The sequence below is a fragment of the Pristiophorus japonicus genome, chromosome 8 (assembly GCF_044704955.1).
Source record: "Pristiophorus japonicus isolate sPriJap1 chromosome 8, sPriJap1.hap1, whole genome shotgun sequence".
Taxonomy (NCBI): Eukaryota; Metazoa; Chordata; class Chondrichthyes; family Pristiophoridae; genus Pristiophorus; species Pristiophorus japonicus.
The window spans coordinates 174,602,480-174,616,947 of NC_091984.1; the positions used below are offsets into that span (position 1 = coordinate 174,602,480).

At 48.2% G+C, this 14,468-nt stretch overlaps 17 non-coding genes across 17 annotated transcripts; 9 read left to right on the top strand and 8 right to left on the bottom strand.

Moving 5' to 3' along the window:
- Positions 1-81: 81 nt before the first annotated feature.
- On the top strand, positions 82-200 carry trnal-caa (transfer RNA leucine (anticodon CAA)). Its single transcript has 2 exons — positions 82-119; positions 155-200. It is a non-coding gene; the product is annotated as a tRNA-Leu (tRNA).
- A 937-nt stretch (positions 201-1,137) lies between these two features.
- trnal-aag (transfer RNA leucine (anticodon AAG)) lies at positions 1,138-1,220 on the bottom strand. Its single transcript has one exon. It is a non-coding gene; the product is annotated as a tRNA-Leu (tRNA).
- Positions 1,221-1,845: 625 nt separating this feature from the next.
- trnal-caa (transfer RNA leucine (anticodon CAA)) lies at positions 1,846-1,964 on the top strand. The gene is made up of 2 exons: positions 1,846-1,883; positions 1,919-1,964. It is a non-coding gene; the product is annotated as a tRNA-Leu (tRNA).
- A 937-nt stretch (positions 1,965-2,901) lies between these two features.
- trnal-aag (transfer RNA leucine (anticodon AAG)) lies at positions 2,902-2,984 on the bottom strand. The gene has a single exon. It is a non-coding gene; the product is annotated as a tRNA-Leu (tRNA).
- A 625-nt stretch (positions 2,985-3,609) lies between these two features.
- trnal-caa (transfer RNA leucine (anticodon CAA)) lies at positions 3,610-3,728 on the top strand. Its single transcript has 2 exons — positions 3,610-3,647; positions 3,683-3,728. It is a non-coding gene; the product is annotated as a tRNA-Leu (tRNA).
- A 937-nt stretch (positions 3,729-4,665) lies between these two features.
- trnal-aag (transfer RNA leucine (anticodon AAG)) lies at positions 4,666-4,748 on the bottom strand. The gene has a single exon. It is a non-coding gene; the product is annotated as a tRNA-Leu (tRNA).
- Positions 4,749-5,374: 626 nt separating this feature from the next.
- trnal-caa (transfer RNA leucine (anticodon CAA)) lies at positions 5,375-5,493 on the top strand. Its single transcript has 2 exons — positions 5,375-5,412; positions 5,448-5,493. It is a non-coding gene; the product is annotated as a tRNA-Leu (tRNA).
- A 937-nt stretch (positions 5,494-6,430) lies between these two features.
- Positions 6,431-6,513, bottom strand: trnal-aag (transfer RNA leucine (anticodon AAG)). The gene has a single exon. It is a non-coding gene; the product is annotated as a tRNA-Leu (tRNA).
- A 626-nt stretch (positions 6,514-7,139) lies between these two features.
- On the top strand, positions 7,140-7,258 carry trnal-caa (transfer RNA leucine (anticodon CAA)). Its single transcript has 2 exons — positions 7,140-7,177; positions 7,213-7,258. It is a non-coding gene; the product is annotated as a tRNA-Leu (tRNA).
- A 937-nt stretch (positions 7,259-8,195) lies between these two features.
- trnal-aag (transfer RNA leucine (anticodon AAG)) lies at positions 8,196-8,278 on the bottom strand. Its single transcript has one exon. It is a non-coding gene; the product is annotated as a tRNA-Leu (tRNA).
- Positions 8,279-8,904: 626 nt separating this feature from the next.
- Positions 8,905-9,023, top strand: trnal-caa (transfer RNA leucine (anticodon CAA)). Its single transcript has 2 exons — positions 8,905-8,942; positions 8,978-9,023. It is a non-coding gene; the product is annotated as a tRNA-Leu (tRNA).
- Positions 9,024-9,960: 937 nt separating this feature from the next.
- On the bottom strand, positions 9,961-10,043 carry trnal-aag (transfer RNA leucine (anticodon AAG)). The gene has a single exon. It is a non-coding gene; the product is annotated as a tRNA-Leu (tRNA).
- A 626-nt stretch (positions 10,044-10,669) lies between these two features.
- trnal-caa (transfer RNA leucine (anticodon CAA)) lies at positions 10,670-10,788 on the top strand. The gene is made up of 2 exons: positions 10,670-10,707; positions 10,743-10,788. It is a non-coding gene; the product is annotated as a tRNA-Leu (tRNA).
- A 937-nt stretch (positions 10,789-11,725) lies between these two features.
- On the bottom strand, positions 11,726-11,808 carry trnal-aag (transfer RNA leucine (anticodon AAG)). Its single transcript has one exon. It is a non-coding gene; the product is annotated as a tRNA-Leu (tRNA).
- A 626-nt stretch (positions 11,809-12,434) lies between these two features.
- trnal-caa (transfer RNA leucine (anticodon CAA)) lies at positions 12,435-12,553 on the top strand. Its single transcript has 2 exons — positions 12,435-12,472; positions 12,508-12,553. It is a non-coding gene; the product is annotated as a tRNA-Leu (tRNA).
- A 937-nt stretch (positions 12,554-13,490) lies between these two features.
- On the bottom strand, positions 13,491-13,573 carry trnal-aag (transfer RNA leucine (anticodon AAG)). Its single transcript has one exon. It is a non-coding gene; the product is annotated as a tRNA-Leu (tRNA).
- Positions 13,574-14,199: 626 nt separating this feature from the next.
- Positions 14,200-14,318, top strand: trnal-caa (transfer RNA leucine (anticodon CAA)). Its single transcript has 2 exons — positions 14,200-14,237; positions 14,273-14,318. It is a non-coding gene; the product is annotated as a tRNA-Leu (tRNA).
- Positions 14,319-14,468: the final 150 nt, after the last annotated feature.

A 14,468-nucleotide genomic window follows, 5' to 3' on the forward strand; every position in this document is an offset into this window, starting at 1 on the left:
ACAGGAGGAAGAATTGTGAGGCTGCTCAGTAAGTGTGCAGAATTTGCAGCACATTTTCCTGCGTGCTGCTGCACGACCATTGTCAGGATGGCCGAGTGGTCTAAGGCGCCAGACTCAAGGACTGTTAATCCTTACCTTACCAAAGGTTGGTGTATTCTGGTCCCTTTCTAGGGGCGTGGGTTCGAATCCCACTTCTGACATTAACTTTTTATCCAGACAAATGCCAGCCAGCGTCAAAAAGCCTGCTCAACTGGCTTTAAATTTGCAAGTGGTCACCTCAAGCTCCTCAACGCTATTGGCGTTTGCCAATAAGCGAAAGGCACCGCACCGCCCACAGACCAACTTGTTTTGCTCTCTAAACTTATCACATTCTAACCCTGTTCTCGGGGATAGGGTTTAAAATCAGACTTCTCCTTTCAACCCATTCCCACACTAAAAAGCAGCAGACTCAAAGCATGACATTTTTATCCTCCCGCGTTGCTGAATTCCACGTTGCTTTCTCGTACTGTGGCTTTCAATCCCACTGCAGACAGTGGTGGTTCTCAGAAAAAGGGCACCACTGTCAAAGAATGAGATTTCTTCCACACAAAGGCTGCTCAAATCTGCTCCGTTCCTCAGGCAGGGAATTACTTGCAATGTTTACTTCCGACATTAACACATTTTGCCAGTATAAAAGGCACCAGAGCCAAACAAGTCAGGTATTAGCATGTGAAAGTTGCCAGAGTCGATGCCTTGGTGGACCGAGGCCTTTCAATGCTCAGACTGATGCTTACGGCCAAGGGCACAATAGTGTCAGGAAGGCCGAGTGGAGTGAGGCGCCAGACTCAAAGACTGTTAATCCTTAACTGACCAAAGGTCGGCGAATTCCGGTCCCTTTCTAGGGGCGTGGGTTGCAATCCCACCTCTGACGTGACATTTTTCCCCACACAAATGCAGCCAGCGTCAAAAGGCCTGTTGAACTGGCCTTCAATTTACAAGTGGCAACATCAAACTCTTCAACGGTTTGCCAACAAACTGAAGGCACCGTTCTCCGCTCAACCTCTTTTCCACACCAAAATAGTCATATCACAACACAGCGGGAGCCGACTGCTTCATGGCTCGCGGTGAAGGGGCGCAAATATTACACGCCACAAATTCTGGCAGCGGTGGGATTCGAACCCACTGCCTCCGAAGAGACTGGAGCCTTAATCCAGCGCCTTAGACCGCTCGGCCACGCTACCACTGGCAGCAGTTTCCGTTCTGGAACTAGTGACCGGTGAGTGAAATGTGACTTTGCTTTGGGCAAGATAATAATCAAGGCCATTGAAGTGGCAGACGGTAAACTCTCGAGAAATGATTTTGCAGCATACAGGTCCACAGGGCAACACCAGTAATTAGGTGCACGTTGGAACGAAGCAGTTACAACCTTCATTCAATATTTATTCCGACATCAACGTCACTGACAAAACCAGATTATCTGGTCATGATCACATTGCCGTTTGTGGGATCTTGCTGTGTGCAAACTGGCTGCGGCGTTCCCCACATTGCAACAGTGCCTTCACTTTTACAATACTTCATTGGCTGTAAAGCGCCTTGGGACGTCGTTCGGTCATGAAAGGCGCTTTCGAAATACAATACAGAAAATGTTACCCGATAGCTGACAAAATGCGAGCTGTTGCGAGAAATACCTGTGTTTGAATGTTGGTTGCATTGCAGGGATGATGAACTTAATGACTGGCGCTGCCTGTTAAGTCCTGTCGTAAGAATGTGTGCGTTGTGTGTTTGCACAGGAGGAAGAATTGTGAGGCTGCTCAGTAAGTGTGCAGAATTTGCAGCACATTTTCCTGCAGCTGCTGCACGACCATTGTCAGGATGGCCGAGTGGTCTAAGGCGCCAGACTCAAGGACTGTTAATCCTTACCTTACCAAAGGTTGGTGTATTCTGGTCCCTTTCTAGGGGCGTGGGTTCGAATCCCACTTCTGACATTAACTTTTTATCCAGACAAATGCCAGCCAGCGTCAAAAAGCCTGCTCAACTGGCTTTAAATTTGCAAGTGGTCACCTCAAGCTCCTCAACGCTATTGGCGTTTGCCAATAAGCGAAAGGCACCGCACCGCCCACAGACCAACTTGTTTTGCTCTCTAAACTTATCACATTCTAACCCTGTTCTCGGGGATAGGGTTTAAAATCAGACTTCTCCTTTCAACCCATTCCCACACTAAAAAGCAGCAGACTCAAAGCATGACATTTTTATCCTCCCGCGTTGCTGAATTCCACGTTGCTTTCTCGTACTGTGGCTTTCAATCCCACTGCAGACAGTGGTGGTTCTCAGAAAAAGGGCACCACTGTCAAAGAATGAGATTTCTTCCACACAAAGGCTGCTCAAATCTGCTCCGTTCCTCAGGCAGGGAATTACTTGCAATGTTTACTTCCGACATTAACACATTTTGCCAGTATAAAAGGCACCAGAGCCAAACAAGTCAGGTATTAGCATGTGAAAGTTGCCAGAGTCGATGCCTTGGTGGACCGAGGCCTTTCAATGCTCAGACTGATGCTTACGGCCAAGGGCACAATAGTGTCAGGAAGGCCGAGTGGAGTGAGGCGCCAGACTCAAAGACTGTTAATCCTTAACTGACCAAAGGTCGGCGAATTCCGGTCCCTTTCTAGGGGCGTGGGTTGCAATCCCACCTCTGACGTGACATTTTTCCCCACACAAATGCAGCCAGCGTCAAAAGGCCTGTTGAACTGGCCTTCAATTTACAAGTGGCAACATCAAACTCTTCAACGGTTTGCCAACAAACTGAAGGCACCGTTCTCCGCTCAACCTCTTTTCCACACCAAAATAGTCATATCACAACACAGCGGGAGCCGACTGCTTCATGGCTCGCGGTGAAGGGGCGCAAATATTACACGCCACAAATTCTGGCAGCGGTGGGATTCGAACCCACTGCCTCCGAAGAGACTGGAGCCTTAATCCAGCGCCTTAGACCGCTCGGCCACGCTACCACTGGCAGCAGTTTCCGTTCTGGAACTAGTGACCGGTGAGTGAAATGTGACTTTGCTTTGGGCAAGATAATAATCAAGGCCATTGAAGTGGCAGACGGTAAACTCTCGAGAAATGATTTTGCAGCATACAGGTCCACAGGGCAACACCAGTAATTAGGTGCACGTTGGAACGAAGCAGTTACAACCTTCATTCAATATTTATTCCGACATCAACGTCACTGACAAAACCAGATTATCTGGTCATGATCACATTGCCGTTTGTGGGATCTTGCTGTGTGCAAACTGGCTGCGGCGTTCCCCACATTGCAACAGTGCCTTCACTTTTACAATACTTCATTGGCTGTGAAGCGCCTTGGGACGTCGTTCGGTCATGAAAGGCGCTTTCGAAATACAATACAGAAAATGTTACCCGATAGCTGACAAAATGCGAGCTGTTGCGAGAAATACCTGTGTTTGAATGTTGGTTGCATTGCAGGGATGATGAACTTAATGACTGGCGCTGCCTGTTAAGTCCTGTCGTAAGAATGTGTGCGTTGTGTGTTTGCACAGGAGGAAGAATTGTGAGGCTGCTCAGTAAGTGTGCAGAATTTGCAGCACATTTTCCTGCAGCTGCTGCACGACCATTGTCAGGATGGCCGAGTGGTCTAAGGCGCCAGACTCAAGGACTGTTAATCCTTACCTTACCAAAGGTTGGTGTATTCTGGTCCCTTTCTAGGGGCGTGGGTTCGAATCCCACTTCTGACATTAACTTTTTATCCAGACAAATGCCAGCCAGCGTCAAAAAGCCTGCTCAACTGGCTTTAAATTTGCAAGTGGTCACCTCAAGCTCCTCAACGCTATTGGCGTTTGCCAATAAGCGAAAGGCACCGCACCGCCCACAGACCAACTTGTTTTGCTCTCTAAACTTATCACATTCTAACCCTGTTCTCGGGGATAGGGTTTAAAATCAGACTTCTCCTTTCAACCCATTCCCACACTAAAAAGCAGCAGACTCAAAGCATGACATTTTTATCCTCCCGCGTTGCTGAATTCCACGTTGCTTTCTCGTACTGTGGCTTTCAATCCCACTGCAGACAGTGGTGGTTCTCAGAAAAAGGGCACCACTGTCAAAGAATGAGATTTCTTCCACACAAAGGCTGCTCAAATCTGCTCCGTTCCTCAGGCAGGGAATTACTTGCAATGTTTACTTCCGACATTAACACATTTTGCCAGTATAAAAGGCACCAGAGCCAAACAAGTCAGGTATTAGCATGTGAAAGTTGCCAGAGTCGATGCCTTGGTGGACCGAGGCCTTTCAATGCTCAGACTGATGCTTACGGCCAAGGGCACAATAGTGTCAGGAAGGCCGAGTGGAGTGAGGCGCCAGACTCAAAGACTGTTAATCCTTAACTGACCAAAGGTCGGCGAATTCCGGTCCCTTTCTAGGGGCGTGGGTTGCAATCCCACCTCTGACGTGACATTTTTCCCCACACAAATGCAGCCAGCGTCAAAAGACCTGTTGAACTGGCCTTCAATTTACAAGTGGCAACATCAAACTCTTCAACGGTTTGCCAACAAACTGAAGGCACCGTTCTCAGCTCAACCTCTTTTCCACACCAAAATAGTCATATCACAACACAGCGGGAGCCGACTGCTTCATGGCTCGCGGTGAAGGGGCGCAAATATTACACGCCACAAATTCTGGCAGCGGTGGGATTCGAACCCACTGCCTCCGAAGAGACTGGAGCCTTAATCCAGCGCCTTAGACCGCTCGGCCACGCTACCACTGGCAGCAGTTTCCGTTCTGGAACTAGTGACCGGTGAGTGAAATGTGACTTTGCTTTGGGCAAGATAATAATCAAGGCCATTGAAGTGGCAGACGGTAAACTCTCGAGAAATGATTTTGCAGCATACAGGTCCACAGGGCAACACCAGTAATTAGGTGCACGTTGGAACGAAGCAGTTACAACCTTCATTCAATATTTATTCCGACATCAACGTCACTGACAAAACCAGATTATCTGGTCATGATCACATTGCCGTTTGTGGGATCTTGCTGTGTGCAAACTGGCTGCGGCGTTCCCCACATTGCAACAGTGCCTTCACTTTTACAATACTTCATTGGCTGTGAAGCGCCTTGGGACGTCGTTCTGTCATGAAAGGCGCTTTCGAAATACAATACAGAAAATGTTACCCGATAGCTGACAAAATGCGAGCTGTTGCGAGAAATACCTGTGTTTGAATGTTGGTTGCATTGCAGGGATGATGAACTTAATGACTGGCGCTGCCTGTTAAGTCCTGTCGTAAGAATGTGTGCGTTGTGTGTTTGCACAGGAGGAAGAATTGTGAGGCTGCTCAGTAAGTGTGCAGAATTTGCAGCACATTTTCCTGCGTGCTGCTGCACGACCATTGTCAGGATGGCCGAGTGGTCTAAGGCGCCAGACTCAAGGACTGTTAATCCTTACCTTACCAAAGGTTGGTGTATTCTGGTCCCTTTCTAGGGGCGTGGGTTCGAATCCCACTTCTGACATTAACTTTTTATCCAGACAAATGCCAGCCAGCGTCAAAAAGCCTGCTCAACTGGCTTTAAATTTGCAAGTGGTCACCTCAAGCTCCTCAACGCTATTGGCGTTTGCCAATAAGCGAAAGGCACCGCACCGCCCACAGACCAACTTGTTTTGCTCTCTAAACTTATCACATTCTAACCCTGTTCTCGGGGATAGGGTTTAAAATCAGACTTCTCCTTTCAACCCATTCCCACACTAAAAAGCAGCAGACTCAAAGCATGACATTTTTATCCTCCCGCGTTGCTGAATTCCACGTTGCTTTCTCGTACTGTGGCTTTCAATCCCACTGCAGACAGTGGTGGTTCTCAGAAAAAGGGCACCACTGTCAAAGAATGAGATTTCTTCCACACAAAGGCTGCTCAAATCTGCTCCGTTCCTCAGGCAGGGAATTACTTGCAATGTTTACTTCCGACATTAACACATTTTGCCAGTATAAAAGGCACCAGAGCCAAACAAGTCAGGTATTAGCATGTGAAAGTTGCCAGAGTCGATGCCTTGGTGGACCGAGGCCTTTCAATGCTCAGACTGATGCTTACGGCCAAGGGCACAATAGTGTCAGGAAGGCCGAGTGGAGTGAGGCGCCAGACTCAAAGACTGTTAATCCTTAACTGACCAAAGGTCGGCGAATTCCGGTCCCTTTCTAGGGGCGTGGGTTGCAATCCCACCTCTGACGTGACATTTTTCCCCACACAAATGCAGCCAGCGTCAAAAGGCCTGTTGAACTGGCCTTCAATTTACAAGTGGCAACATCAAACTCTTCAACGGTTTGCCAACAAACTGAAGGCACCGTTCTCAGCTCAACCTCTTTTCCACACCAAAATAGTCATATCACAACACAGCGGGAGCCGACTGCTTCATGGCTCGCGGTGAAGGGGCGCAAATATTACACGCCACAAATTCTGGCAGCGGTGGGATTCGAACCCACTGCCTCCGAAGAGACTGGAGCCTTAATCCAGCGCCTTAGACCGCTCGGCCACGCTACCACTGGCAGCAGTTTCCGTTCTGGAACTAGTGACCGGTGAGTGAAATGTGACTTTGCTTTGGGCAAGATAATAATCAAGGCCATTGAAGTGGCAGACGGTAAACTCTCGAGAAATGATTTTGCAGCATACAGGTCCACAGGGCAACACCAGTAATTAGGTGCACGTTGGAACGAAGCAGTTACAACCTTCATTCAATATTTATTCCGACATCAACGTCACTGACAAAACCAGATTATCTGGTCATGATCACATTGCCGTTTGTGGGATCTTGCTGTGTGCAAACTGGCTGCGGCGTTCCCCACATTGCAACAGTGCCTTCACTTTTACAATACTTCATTGGCTGTAAAGCGCCTTGGGACGTCGTTCGGTCATGAAAGGCGCTTTCGAAATACAATACAGAAAATGTTACCCGATAGCTGACAAAATGCGAGCTGTTGCGAGAAATACCTGTGTTTGAATGTTGGTTGCATTGCAGGGATGATGAACTTAATGACTGGCGCTGCCTGTTAAGTCCTGTCGTAAGAATGTGTGCGTTGTGTGTTTGCACAGGAGGAAGAATTGTGAGGCTGCTCAGTAAGTGTGCAGAATTTGCAGCACATTTTCCTGCGTGCTGCTGCACGACCATTGTCAGGATGGCCGAGTGGTCTAAGGCGCCAGACTCAAGGACTGTTAATCCTTACCTTACCAAAGGTTGGTGTATTCTGGTCCCTTTCTAGGGGCGTGGGTTCGAATCCCACTTCTGACATTAACTTTTTATCCAGACAAATGCCAGCCAGCGTCAAAAAGCCTGCTCAACTGGCTTTAAATTTGCAAGTGGTCACCTCAAGCTCCTCAACGCTATTGGCGTTTGCCAATAAGCGAAAGGCACCGCACCGCCCACAGACCAACTTGTTTTGCTCTCTAAACTTATCACATTCTAACCCTGTTCTCGGGGATAGGGTTTAAAATCAGACTTCTCCTTTCAACCCATTCCCACACTAAAAAGCAGCAGACTCAAAGCATGACATTTTTATCCTCCCGCGTTGCTGAATTCCACGTTGCTTTCTCGTACTGTGGCTTTCAATCCCACTGCAGACAGTGGTGGTTCTCAGAAAAAGGGCACCACTGTCAAAGAATGAGATTTCTTCCACACAAAGGCTGCTCAAATCTGCTCCGTTCCTCAGGCAGGGAATTACTTGCAATGTTTACTTCCGACATTAACACATTTTGCCAGTATAAAAGGCACCAGAGCCAAACAAGTCAGGTATTAGCATGTGAAAGTTGCCAGAGTCGATGCCTTGGTGGACCGAGGCCTTTCAATGCTCAGACTGATGCTTACGGCCAAGGGCACAATAGTGTCAGGAAGGCCGAGTGGAGTGAGGCGCCAGACTCAAAGACTGTTAATCCTTAACTGACCAAAGGTCGGCGAATTCCGGTCCCTTTCTAGGGGCGTGGGTTGCAATCCCACCTCTGACGTGACATTTTTCCCCACACAAATGCAGCCAGCGTCAAAAGGCCTGTTGAACTGGCCTTCAATTTACAAGTGGCAACATCAAACTCTTCAACGGTTTGCCAACAAACTGAAGGCACCGTTCTCAGCTCAACCTCTTTTCCACACCAAAATAGTCATATCACAACACAGCGGGAGCCGACTGCTTCATGGCTCGCGGTGAAGGGGCGCAAATATTACACGCCACAAATTCTGGCAGCGGTGGGATTCGAACCCACTGCCTCCGAAGAGACTGGAGCCTTAATCCAGCGCCTTAGACCGCTCGGCCACGCTACCACTGGCAGCAGTTTCCGTTCTGGAACTAGTGACCGGTGAGTGAAATGTGACTTTGCTTTGGGCAAGATAATAATCAAGGCCATTGAAGTGGCAGACGGTAAACTCTCGAGAAATGATTTTGCAGCATACAGGTCCACAGGGCAACACCAGTAATTAGGTGCACGTTGGAACGAAGCAGTTACAACCTTCATTCAATATTTATTCCGACATCAACGTCACTGACAAAACCAGATTATCTGGTCATGATCACATTGCCGTTTGTGGGATCTTGCTGTGTGCAAACTGGCTGCGGCGTTCCCCACATTGCAACAGTGCCTTCACTTTTACAATACTTCATTGGCTGTAAAGCGCCTTGGGACGTCGTTCGGTCATGAAAGGCGCTTTCGAAATACAATACAGAAAATGTTACCCGATAGCTGACAAAATGCGAGCTGTTGCGAGAAATACCTGTGTTTGAATGTTGGTTGCATTGCAGGGATGATGAACTTAATGACTGGCGCTGCCTGTTAAGTCCTGTCGTAAGAATGTGTGCGTTGTGTGTTTGCACAGGAGGAAGAATTGTGAGGCTGCTCAGTAAGTGTGCAGAATTTGCAGCACATTTTCCTGCGTGCTGCTGCACGACCATTGTCAGGATGGCCGAGTGGTCTAAGGCGCCAGACTCAAGGACTGTTAATCCTTACCTTACCAAAGGTTGGTGTATTCTGGTCCCTTTCTAGGGGCGTGGGTTCGAATCCCACTTCTGACATTAACTTTTTATCCAGACAAATGCCAGCCAGCGTCAAAAAGCCTGCTCAACTGGCTTTAAATTTGCAAGTGGTCACCTCAAGCTCCTCAACGCTATTGGCGTTTGCCAATAAGCGAAAGGCACCGCACCGCCCACAGACCAACTTGTTTTGCTCTCTAAACTTATCACATTCTAACCCTGTTCTCGGGGATAGGGTTTAAAATCAGACTTCTCCTTTCAACCCATTCCCACACTAAAAAGCAGCAGACTCAAAGCATGACATTTTTATCCTCCCGCGTTGCTGAATTCCACGTTGCTTTCTCGTACTGTGGCTTTCAATCCCACTGCAGACAGTGGTGGTTCTCAGAAAAAGGGCACCACTGTCAAAGAATGAGATTTCTTCCACACAAAGGCTGCTCAAATCTGCTCCGTTCCTCAGGCAGGGAATTACTTGCAATGTTTACTTCCGACATTAACACATTTTGCCAGTATAAAAGGCACCAGAGCCAAACAAGTCAGGTATTAGCATGTGAAAGTTGCCAGAGTCGATGCCTTGGTGGACCGAGGCCTTTCAATGCTCAGACTGATGCTTACGGCCAAGGGCACAATAGTGTCAGGAAGGCCGAGTGGAGTGAGGCGCCAGACTCAAAGACTGTTAATCCTTAACTGACCAAAGGTCGGCGAATTCCGGTCCCTTTCTAGGGGCGTGGGTTGCAATCCCACCTCTGACGTGACATTTTTCCCCACACAAATGCAGCCAGCGTCAAAAGGCCTGTTGAACTGGCCTTCAATTTACAAGTGGCAACATCAAACTCTTCAACGGTTTGCCAACAAACTGAAGGCACCGTTCTCAGCTCAACCTCTTTTCCACACCAAAATAGTCATATCACAACACAGCGGGAGCCGACTGCTTCATGGCTCGCGGTGAAGGGGCGCAAATATTACACGCCACAAATTCTGGCAGCGGTGGGATTCGAACCCACTGCCTCCGAAGAGACTGGAGCCTTAATCCAGCGCCTTAGACCGCTCGGCCACGCTACCACTGGCAGCAGTTTCCGTTCTGGAACTAGTGACCGGTGAGTGAAATGTGACTTTGCTTTGGGCAAGATAATAATCAAGGCCATTGAAGTGGCAGACGGTAAACTCTCGAGAAATGATTTTGCAGCATACAGGTCCACAGGGCAACACCAGTAATTAGGTGCACGTTGGAACGAAGCAGTTACAACCTTCATTCAATATTTATTCCGACATCAACGTCACTGACAAAACCAGATTATCTGGTCATGATCACATTGCCGTTTGTGGGATCTTGCTGTGTGCAAACTGGCTGCGGCGTTCCCCACATTGCAACAGTGCCTTCACTTTTACAATACTTCATTGGCTGTAAAGCACCTTGGGACGTCGTTCGGTCATGAAAGGCGCTTTCGAAATACAATACAGAAAATGTTACCCGATAGCTGACAAAATGCGAGCTGTTGCGAGAAATACCTGTGTTTGAATGTTGGTTGCATTGCAGGGATGATGAACTTAATGACTGGCGCTGCCTGTTAAGTCCTGTCGTAAGAATGTGTGCGTTGTGTGTTTGCACAGGAGGAAGAATTGTGAGGCTGCTCAGTAAGTGTGCAGAATTTGCAGCACATTTTCCTGCGTGCTGCTGCACGACCATTGTCAGGATGGCCGAGTGGTCTAAGGCGCCAGACTCAAGGACTGTTAATCCTTACCTTACCAAAGGTTGGTGTATTCTGGTCCCTTTCTAGGGGCGTGGGTTCGAATCCCACTTCTGACATTAACTTTTTATCCAGACAAATGCCAGCCAGCGTCAAAAAGCCTGCTCAACTGGCTTTAAATTTGCAAGTGGTCACCTCAAGCTCCTCAACGCTATTGGCGTTTGCCAATAAGCGAAAGGCACCGCACCGCCCACAGACCAACTTGTTTTGCTCTCTAAACTTATCACATTCTAACCCTGTTCTCGGGGATAGGGTTTAAAATCAGACTTCTCCTTTCAACCCATTCCCACACTAAAAAGCAGCAGACTCAAAGCATGACATTTTTATCCTCCCGCGTTGCTGAATTCCACGTTGCTTTCTCGTACTGTGGCTTTCAATCCCACTGCAGACAGTGGTGGTTCTCAGAAAAAGGGCACCACTGTCAAAGAATGAGATTTCTTCCACACAAAGGCTGCTCAAATCTGCTCCGTTCCTCAGGCAGGGAATTACTTGCAATGTTTACTTCCGACATTAACACATTTTGCCAGTATAAAAGGCACCAGAGCCAAACAAGTCAGGTATTAGCATGTGAAAGTTGCCAGAGTCGATGCCTTGGTGGACCGAGGCCTTTCAATGCTCAGACTGATGCTTACGGCCAAGGGCACAATAGTGTCAGGAAGGCCGAGTGGAGTGAGGCGCCAGACTCAAAGACTGTTAATCCTTAACTGACCAAAGGTCGGCGAATTCCGGTCCCTTTCTAGGGGCGTGGGTTGCAATCCCACCTCTGACGTGACATTTTTCCCCACACAAATGCAGCCAGCGTCAAAAGGCCTGTTGAACTGGCCTTCAATTTACAAGTGGCAACATCAAACTCTTCAACGGTTTGCCAACAAACTGAAGGCACCGTTCTCAGCTCAACCTCTTTTCCACACCAAAATAGTCATATCACAACACAGCGGGAGCCGACTGCTTCATGGCTCGCGGTGAAGGGGCGCAAATATTACACGCCACAAATTCTGGCAGCGGTGGGATTCGAACCCACTGCCTCCGAAGAGACTGGAGCCTTAATCCAGCGCCTTAGACCGCTCGGCCACGCTACCACTGGCAGCAGTTTCCGTTCTGGAACTAGTGACCGGTGAGTGAAATGTGACTTTGCTTTGGGCAAGATAATAATCAAGGCCATTGAAGTGGCAGACGGTAAACTCTCGAGAAATGATTTTGCAGCATACAGGTCCACAGGGCAACACCAGTAATTAGGTGCACGTTGGAACGAAGCAGTTACAACCTTCATTCAATATTTATTCCGACATCAACGTCACTGACAAAACCAGATTATCTGGTCATGATCACATTGCCGTTTGTGGGATCTTGCTGTGTGCAAACTGGCTGCGGCGTTCCCCACATTGCAACAGTGCCTTCACTTTTACAATACTTCATTGGCTGTAAAGCGCCTTGGGACGTCGTTCGGTCATGAAAGGCGCTTTCGAAATACAATACAGAAAATGTTACCCGATAGCTGACAAAATGCGAGCTGTTGCGAGAAATACCTGTGTTTGAATGTTGGTTGCATTGCAGGGATGATGAACTTAATGACTGGCGCTGCCTGTTAAGTCCTGTCGTAAGAATGTGTGCGTTGTGTGTTTGCACAGGAGGAAGAATTGTGAGGCTGCTCAGTAAGTGTGCAGAATTTGCAGCACATTTTCCTGCGTGCTGCTGCACGACCATTGTCAGGATGGCCGAGTGGTCTAAGGCGCCAGACTCAAGGACTGTTAATCCTTACCTTACCAAAGGTTGGTGTATTCTGGTCCCTTTCTAGGGGCGTGGGTTCGAATCCCACTTCTGACATTAACTTTTTATCCAGACAAATGCCAGCCAGCGTCAAAAAGCCTGCTCAACTGGCTTTAAATTTGCAAGTGGTCACCTCAAGCTCCTCAACGCTATTGGCGTTTGCCAATAAGCGAAAGGCACCGCACCGCCCACAGACCAACTTGTTTTGCTCTCTAAACTTATCACATTCTAACCCTGTTCTCGGGGATAGGGTTTAAAATCAGACTTCTCCTTTCAACCCATTCCCACACTAAAAAGCAGCAGACTCAAAGCATGACATTTTTATCCTCCCGCGTTGCTGAATTCCACGTTGCTTTCTCGTACTGTGGCTTTCAATCCCACTGCAGACAGTGGTGGTTCTCAGAAAAAGGGCACCACTGTCAAAGAATGAGATTTCTTCCACACAAAGGCTGCTCAAATCTGCTCCGTTCCTCAGGCAGGGAATTACTTGCAATGTTTACTTCCGACATTAACACATTTTGCCAGTATAAAAGGCACCAGAGCCAAACAAGTCAGGTATTAGCATGTGAAAGTTGCCAGAGTCGATGCCTTGGTGGACCGAGGCCTTTCAATGCTCAGACTGATGCTTACGGCCAAGGGCACAATAGTGTCAGGAAGGCCGAGTGGAGTGAGGCGCCAGACTCAAAGACTGTTAATCCTTAACTGACCAAAGGTCGGCGAATTCCGGTCCCTTTCTAGGGGCGTGGGTTGCAATCCCACCTCTGACGTGACATTTTTCCCCACACAAATGCAGCCAGCGTCAAAAGGCCTGTTGAACTGGCCTTCAATTTACAAGTGGCAACATCAAACTCTTCAACGGTTTGCCAACAAACTGAAGGCACCGTTCTCAGCTCAACCTCTTTTCCACACCAAAATAGTCATATCACAACACAGCGGGAGCCGACTGCTTCATGGCTCGCGGTGAAGGGGCGCAAATATTACACGCCACAAATTCTGGCAGCGGTGGGATTCGAACCCACTGCCTCCGAAGAGACTGGAGCCTTAATCCAGCGCCTTAGACCGCTCGGCCACGCTACCACTGGCAGCAGTTTCCGTTCTGGAACTAGTGACCGGTGAGTGAAATGTGACTTTGCTTTGGGCAAGATAATAATCAAGGCCATTGAAGTGGCAGACGGTAAACTCTCGAGAAATGATTTTGCAGCATACAGGTCCACAGGGCAACACCAGTAATTAGGTGCACGTTGGAACGAAGCAGTTACAACCTTCATTCAATATTTATTCCGACATCAACGTCACTGACAAAACCAGATTATCTGGTCATGATCACATTGCCGTTTGTGGGATCTTGCTGTGTGCAAACTGGCTGCGGCGTTCCCCACATTGCAACAGTGCCTTCACTTTTACAATACTTCATTGGCTGTAAAGCGCCTTGGGACGTCGTTCGGTCATGAAAGGCGCTTTCGAAATACAATACAGAAAATGTTACCCGATAGCTGACAAAATGCGAGCTGTTGCGAGAAATACCTGTGTTTGAATGTTGGTTGCATTGCAGGGATGATGAACTTAATGACTGGCGCTGCCTGTTAAGTCCTGTCGTAAGAATGTGTGCGTTGTGTGTTTGCACAGGAGGAAGAATTGTGAGGCTGCTCAGTAAGTGTGCAGAATTTGCAGCACATTTTCCTGCGTGCTGCTGCACGACCATTGTCAGGATGGCCGAGTGGTCTAAGGCGCCAGACTCAAGGACTGTTAATCCTTACCTTACCAAAGGTTGGTGTATTCTGGTCCCTTTCTAGGGGCGTGGGTTCGAATCCCACTTCTGACATTAACTTTTTATCCAGACAAATGCCAGCCAGCGTCAAAAAGCCTGCTCAACTGGCTTTAAATTTGCAAGTGGTCACCTCAAGCTCCTCAACGCTATTGGCGTTTGCCAATAAGCGAAAGGCACCGCACCGCCCACAGACCAACTTGTTTT